Source organism: Hemitrygon akajei, chromosome 3, assembly GCF_048418815.1.
Source record: "Hemitrygon akajei chromosome 3, sHemAka1.3, whole genome shotgun sequence".
Taxonomy (NCBI): domain Eukaryota; kingdom Metazoa; phylum Chordata; class Chondrichthyes; order Myliobatiformes; family Dasyatidae; genus Hemitrygon; species Hemitrygon akajei.
This window is the reverse complement of record NC_133126.1, coordinates 124,831,656-124,839,425: the sequence shown is the minus strand read 5'-3', so window position 1 is coordinate 124,839,425 and position 7,770 is coordinate 124,831,656.

The window sequence follows — 7,770 nt, the reverse complement described above, 5'->3', positions numbered from 1 at the left end:
CAATGCAATATAACCACCGATCCACTATAAGCATTTTATCTGAGAGCTTATTCCTAGATTTCCTTGATAAACTCATTAAACATCACCCATTTAACACGTTTTCAGGTAGCCAAATCTCTAGCAACTATTTTCAAAAGGTTCACTGCCTTCCTAGAATAGTTCTTTGTAATCTGATCTCCGTACATAGTGAACAGTGCAGGAGGACGGAACAAATAGTTGGTATGTTAAATAACTCCTTCATTCCATTAACTGGAGCTAAATGTATCTGTTTTGGATGCTTAGGTGCTGGGAGTGCCACGATCACCAGAAAGTCAGCTAGTGTAAATGTTGAAGCCATATACAAAGTCACTTTGCTGAATTCATAACAAAATCTTTCCAATAATTGCTTTGCAGAACCTGGCAGGGAGATTCATTGCTCAATTTCTGAGCTTAACCGAGTGCACTTAGCATTTTTGTGAGAGCAGAGCCAATAGCTTACATTGACGACGGCACTGGTGCTGCTTCCTGCGCCCAATTTCAACTTTGCCTCCAACTTCCACCCTGCCCTCAGATTTACTTGGTCCATCTCTGACCCCTCTCCCCCTTTCTTGATTTCACTGTTTCCATCTCTGGAGATTGACAATCCACTGACATCTTTCCACCTTGTCATTTGTAAAAATCTCCCCTCTCAGTTCCTCCATATTCGCCGCATTTGTTCTCAGGATGAGGCTTTCCATTCTACAACATCTGAGATGTCCTCCTTTTTTCAAAGAACAGGGTTTACCTTCCACCACTATCAATACTGCCCTCACCTGCATCTCCTCCATTTCCCTCACATCTGCCTCACCCCATCCTCCTGCTGTCAGAACAGGGATAGTATTCCTTTTATCTTGTCCTACCAACTCATGAACCTCTGTATCCAACACATTGTTCTCTGTAACTTCTGCCATCTCCAACACGATTCCTACCAGTAGGTACATCTTTCACTCCCTTCACCCCTCCCCCCCACTGCTTTCCATAGGGATCACTTTCTGCATAACTCTGTTGACCACTTGTCCATCTTCTCTGATTTCCCTCCTGGTACTTCTCCCTACAAGTCTGACAAATGCATCATCTATGTCTACAGCTTTCAAGTGAGGCAACATTTCACTTGTGATTGTATCTGAGTCTCTCAATGCAGCCTCCTCTGCATCGCTAAGGCCCGACACACACTGGGGAACCGATACATCGAGCACCTTCATTCCATCCACTGCAAAAGACCAATCCACTGCATTGGCCACTGTCGGGTACAAAGACTCCAGGATTACATACATAGTTTCTCACTAGCCATTTCATTTTGACTTCCCATTCCCATTTTGATATGTCTGTCCGTGGCCTTCTCTACAGCTATGATGAAGCCAAATTCAGGTTGAAGGAAAACAACTTATATTCTGTCTGGGTAACCTCTAACCTGATGGCCTGAACATTGATTACTCTAACTTCAGACATTTCTCCCCCTGCCCCTCCCCTTTTTTCTACTCCCCATTCTAGTTACCCTCTCAACCCTCTCCATCCTCACCTGCCTATCATTTCTCTTTGGTTCGCCTCCTCCTTCCCTCTCTCCCATGGTCCACTTTCCTATTAGATTCCTTCTTCTTCAGCCCTCTACTTCTTTAAGCTGTTCCCTCCCAGCTTCTTACTTCATCCCACCTTCCCCTTCAGGTGGTGTCACCTGCCAGCTTGTACTCCTTTCCCTCTTCCCACCCTCTTAAGACCATAAGGTATAGGAGCAGAAGCAGGCCATTTGGTCCATTGAGTCTGTTCCACTATTCAATCATGGTTGATCCAATTCTTCCAGTCACCCCACTCTCCTGCCTTCTCGCGTACCCTTTGATGCCCTGGCTAATCAAGAACCTATCTATCTCTGCCTTAAATACACCCAATGACATGGCCTCCACAGCCACTCGTGGCAACAAATTCCACAGATTTATCACCCTCTGACTAAAGTCATTTCTCTGCATCTCTGTTTTAAATGGACGTCCTTCAATCCTGAAGTTGTGCCCTCTTGTCCTAGACTCCCATACATGGTAAATAACTTTGCCAGATCTAATCTGTTCAGGCCTTTTAACATTCGGAATGTTTCTACAAGATCTCCCCTCATTCTCCTGAACTCCAGGGAATGCAGCCCAAGAGCTGCCAGACGTTCCTCATACCGTAATCCTTGCACTCCTGGAATCATTCTCGTGAATCTTCTCTGATCCCTCTCCAATGTCAGTATACCCTTTCTAAAATAAGGAGGCCAAAACTGCACACTCCAAGTGAGGTCTCACAAATGCCTTATGGAGCCTCAACATCACATTCCTGCTCTTACATTCTATACCTCTAGAAATGAATGTCAACATCACATTCGCCTTCTTAACTGACTCAACCTGGAGGTTAATCTTTAGGGTATCTTGCACAAGTACTTCCAAGTCCCTTTGCATCTCTGCATTTTGAGTTCTCTCCCCATCTAAATAATTGTCTGTTTATTTTTTCCACCAAAGTGCATGACCATACACTAACATTGTATTTCATTTGTCACTTCTTTGCTCATTCCCCTAAACTATCTAAGTCTCTCTGCAGGCTCTCTGTTTCCTCAACACTACCCGCTTCTCCACCTATCTGTATCATCGGCAAATTTAGCCACAAATCCATTAATCCCATAGTCCAAATCATTGACATATAGCAGTGGTCCCAGCACCGATCCCTGTGGAACTCCACTGGTAACCGGCAGCCAGGCAGAATAGGATCCCTTTATTCCCACTCTCTGTTTTCTGCTGATCAGCCAATGCTCCACCCATGCTAGTAACTCCCCTGTAATTCTGTGGGCTCTTATCTTGCTAAGCAGCCTCATGTGCAGCACCTTGTTAAAGGCATTCTGAAAATGCAAGTACACCACATCTACTACATCTCCTTTGTCTACACTGCTTGTAATTTCCTCAAAAAATGCAGTAGGTTAGTCAGGCAGGATTTTCCTTTCAGGGAACCATGCTGGCTTTGGCCCATCTTGTCATGTGCCTCCAGGTACTCTGTAATCTCATCTCTACCAATCGATTCCAACAACTTCCCAACCACTGATGTCAGGCTAACAGGTCTATAGTTTCCTTTCTGCTGCCTCTCACCCTTCTCAAATAGTGGAATAACATTTGCAATTTTCCAGTCATCCAGTACAATGCCAGAATTTATCGATTCTTGAAAGATCACTGTTAATGCCTCTGCAGTCTCTCCAGCTACTTCCTTCAGAACCTGAGGGTGGATTCCATCAGGTCCAGGAGATTTATCCACCCTCAGACCATTAAGCTTCCTGAGCACCTTCTCAGTCGTAATTTTCACTGCACATACTTCACTTCCCTGACACTCTTGAATGTCTGGTATACTGCAGATGTCTTCCACTGTAAAGACTGATGCAAAATACGCATTCAGTTCCTCTGCCATCTCTGCGTCTCTCATTACAATATCTCCAGCGTCATTTTATATTGGTCTTATATCTACCCTCAACTCTCTTTTACCCTTCATATACTTAAAAAAGCTTTTAGTATCTTCTTTGATATTAATCGCCAACTTCCTTTCATAATTCATCTTTTCCTTCCTAACGACCCTTCTTAGTTTCCTTCTGCAAGTTTTTAAAAGCTCCCCAATCTTCTCAGTAGCTTTGGCTTCCTTCTGTGTCCTCTCTGTTGCTTTTACTTTGGCTCTGACTTCACTTGTTAGCCACTGTAGTGTCCTTCTTCCATTTGAAAATTTCTTCTTATTTGGAATATACCTGTTTTGCACTTCCCTCATTTTTCACAGAAACTCCAGCCATTGCTGCTCTACTGTCCTTCCTCCAAATGTCCTTTTCCAGTCAACTTTGGTCAGTTCCCCTCTCGTGCCATTGTAATTTCATTTATTCCACTGAAATACTGACACATTGGAATTTAGTTTCTCCTTCTCAAATTTCAAAGCAAACTCAATCATATTGTGATCACCGTTCCCTAAGGGTTCCTTAACCTTAAGCTCTCCTATCACCTCTGGATCATTGCACAACACCCAATCCAGCACAGATGATCCCTTAGTGGGCTCAACAACAAGCTGTTCTAAAAAGCCATCCTTTAGACATTCTACAAATTCTCTCTTGAGGTCCAGTACTGGCCTAGTTTTCCCAATCCACTTTCATGTTAAAATCCCCAACGATTATCATGACATTGCCCTTCTGACACACCTTTTCTATCTCCTGCTGTAATTTGTAATCCACATCCCAGCTGCTGTTTGGAGGCCTGTATACAACTGCCATTAGGGTTCTTTCACCCTTGCCATTTCTTAACTCAATTCATAGAGACTCTACACCTTCCGATCCTATGTCATCCTTTCTAATGATTTAATATTATTTCTTATACACAGGGCTACACCAACCACCCCCTCTGCCTACTAACCTATCTTTCTGATACACCGTGTATCCTTGGATGTTCAGCTCCCAATGGCAGCCATCCTTTAGCCAAGTTTCAGAGATGGCCACAACATCATATTTGCCTATCTGTAGCTGCATTTCGAGATCATCTATTTTATTTCTTTTGCTGCGTGCATTCAAGTACAACACTTTCAGTTCAGTATTTGTTGCTTTCTATTTTAACTGCACCACGCCTCTATTGCCCTGTAACTCATCTCATTGGCTGTGATTATGCCTAATCTCCTGCCTGTCCTTAATATTATCTCTGCTGCACACTATCTTTGATTTATTTGCTTTCTCCTTCCTCAGCCCTGTCACTCTGGTTCCCATCCTCCTGCCAAATTAGTTTACAGCTCTACTAAACATGCCTGCTAGGCTACTGGACCCCTTTGGGTTCAGGTGTAACCTGCCTTTTTGTACAGGTTGAACCTCCCCCAGAAGAGGCCCCAATGATCCAGGAACCCGAAGCTCTGCCCCCTACACCAGTCTCTCAGACACACATTAATATGCCTGATCATGCTATTCTTGCGCTCATTAGCACGTGGCACAGGCAGCAATCCCGAGATTACTGCCCTAGAGATCCTGCCTTTCAGCTTCCTACCTAACTCCCTGAATTCTCTCTTCAGGACCTCCTCCCTTTTTCTACCTATTTCATTGGTACCAAATTGTACCAAGACTTCTTGCTGTTCACCCTCTTCCTTCAGAATACTCTGCACCCGATCCAAGACATCCAGTATCCTGACATCTGGGAAGCAACACACCATGCAGGTATCTCTAGAAAGCAGACAGCACCTCCTGTCTGTTCCCCTCACTCTGGAGTCCCCTATGATTACCTCATTCCTCATCTTCCTCTCTTCCTTCTGCACTATGGAATCAGGCTCCATGGCCGAGATCCGATCGCCGTGGTCGTCCTCTGTCATGTCATCCCCCTCAATGAGATCCAAAACGAGATAACGATTACTGAGGGGGATGGCCACAGGGGTGCTCTCTACTATCTGAGCTCTTCCCTTCCCTTCCCTTCCCTAACACTCACCCACTCATCTATCTCCTGCAGCCTCGGGGTGACTAACTCCCTGTAGCTCCTCTCTGTCTCCTGCTCACTTTCCCTAATAAGCTGTAGGTCATCAAGCCGCAGTTCCAGATCCCTAACCCGGTCTCTCAGGAGCTGCATCTCAGTGTGCCTGGCGCAGATGTGTCCATTGGGAAGGCTGGGAGATTCCCAGGATTCCCACATCTGACACTCAGAGCAAAGTACTAACCCTACAGACATGCTCTTTAATCCTCTAAAAAAAATGGAAACAAACAAAAAAAGCTTATTCTGACTTCTATACCCCTCCTTTCCAGTCCTGATGAAAGGTTTCAGCTCAAAAACATTGGCTGTTTATTCCCCTCCACGGATGCTGCCTGACTTGTTGAGTTCCTCCAGAAAATTTGTGTGTGTTGCTTATCAGCAAGCTTCTATTGTGTAAAAATATTTGAAATTGTCTGAATTCCAGGAACAAGAACAATGGGGAAGCAAAGATAGCGTATTGTGATCATTACAGATTAGTCCTGCAGTACCAGTTGACCTGTTACATTTTATTCTGCTTAAGCTGCCAAGTGCTGCACTAGGCCATTCCAGAGGAAATATGTTGACTGGACTGAAAAGCAAGTCAAACTAGGTAATGATGGCAGAGTTTCCATTCTGTGAGCCAAATCTTTGGTTCAGATCATCTGATGGTGTCATTGTCAAATTGCTGATGTTTTAAAAATTCCAGATTATTCGAATAACTGAGTCTTAATATTCTCGTTGCTCTGATGGCATTTGAGCTCCAAGCTGTTACTCTATGGTTTTCTTTCAGCAGAGAGGGCTGGAAAGCAGGGTCTCCTTACCTGAGGAACACGCAGGGACGTACCAGGGTTTTGGCCAAGAGTACCTAACCCTCAAAACTTTTCAGCCCCTTCTCCACATATCTGAGGAGCAATGTGTCTGAAGTGTGACACAGATGGCCCGTGAGCTTTGCCAGCTGCCTCACACAGAGCACCTGCCTGTGCCAGGTACCCGTGTGCTTTGTCAATGGGCGTGACTATTATTATGGAGCTGAACTTCTCAGTCTTAGCATTCTTCCAGGCAGTAACCGATCCATGCTGCATAGTGCAGATAGCAGCTCAAGCCACATTTGTGACATGAAGGAATTTCTAAGATCAGGGAGGAGATAATTCTCCCCCCCCCCCCCCCCCCGAGCTGCTTAACAGAAATGAAAATGTCAGTGAATAGCAGAGAGGCATGGTTAAACAATCAGAATTGTGCAGGATGTCAGAGAAATGAAATATTACATAATTTGACTTTAAGAGACCATAAGATACAGCAGATGGGGGCCGTTCACCTCCTCAAGTCAGCTCCGCAATTCAGTCGTGGCATTTTTTTTCAACAGCAGTCTCCTGCCATCTCCCTGTAATCTTCAACCCCCTAAGCAGTATGTAATCTCTGAGCACTGACCGTGTGCAGCTGCTTGTAGATGGGGTTTATTTATGTGTTTACCTACCCTGCAACAGTTAACATTTCCTGACACCAGGATCAGCTCCTAGGTCCATTACTCCTAGCATTAGCTTTCCTGGTAGACATTCCAACTCCCACTTCACCTACATTTCAGGATGAGAACCTTCATCAGGACAGGAAAGGAAGGGGGAAGAAGCCAGAACAGGAAGGTTGGGGGTGGGGTGAGGAGTACAAGCTGGCAGGTGATAGGTGAAGTCAGGTGAGCAAGGAAAATAGGTGGGTGAGGGAGGGGAGATAAAGTGAGAAGCTGGGAGGTGAGAGATGGAAGAGCTAAGGGGTGAAGAAGAAGGAATCTGATAGGAAAGGAGAATTTACCAGTGGAGAAAGGGGAGGAGGAGGAGAGTCACCACAGCGAGATGGGGCAAGAGGGGAGACAGAATGGGGAATAGAAAAAGAGAGGGGAGGGGAGAAATTATCAGTGCTCACTCCTGAAATAACTCTCTATCATTGGGCTGAAAGGCAAAAGGAGTGTACATGAATTCCTTATCGATCCTGAACACAGAGAACGCGTCCTCCAAGCATCACCATCGTACTGTACAGTTTTCAAAGTGAACAGACTTCCGTCCCAGTGGGTCTAGTAGCAGCAGTTTTATTCAACCACAAAGCTCAGAAAGTTCTAATTTCCCAGGTGCAGTTGAGGTATAAACCCCACCATAACAGATACTAACTTTATGGGCTGCTAACCAATATCCCAGCAGTGGAGACACAAGAGACTGCAGATGCTAAACTTTGGAACAACAAACAGCTGCTGGATGAACTCGGCATCAATGGAGGGAAACGGAAAGTTGAAGTTCTGGGTTGAGGCAGG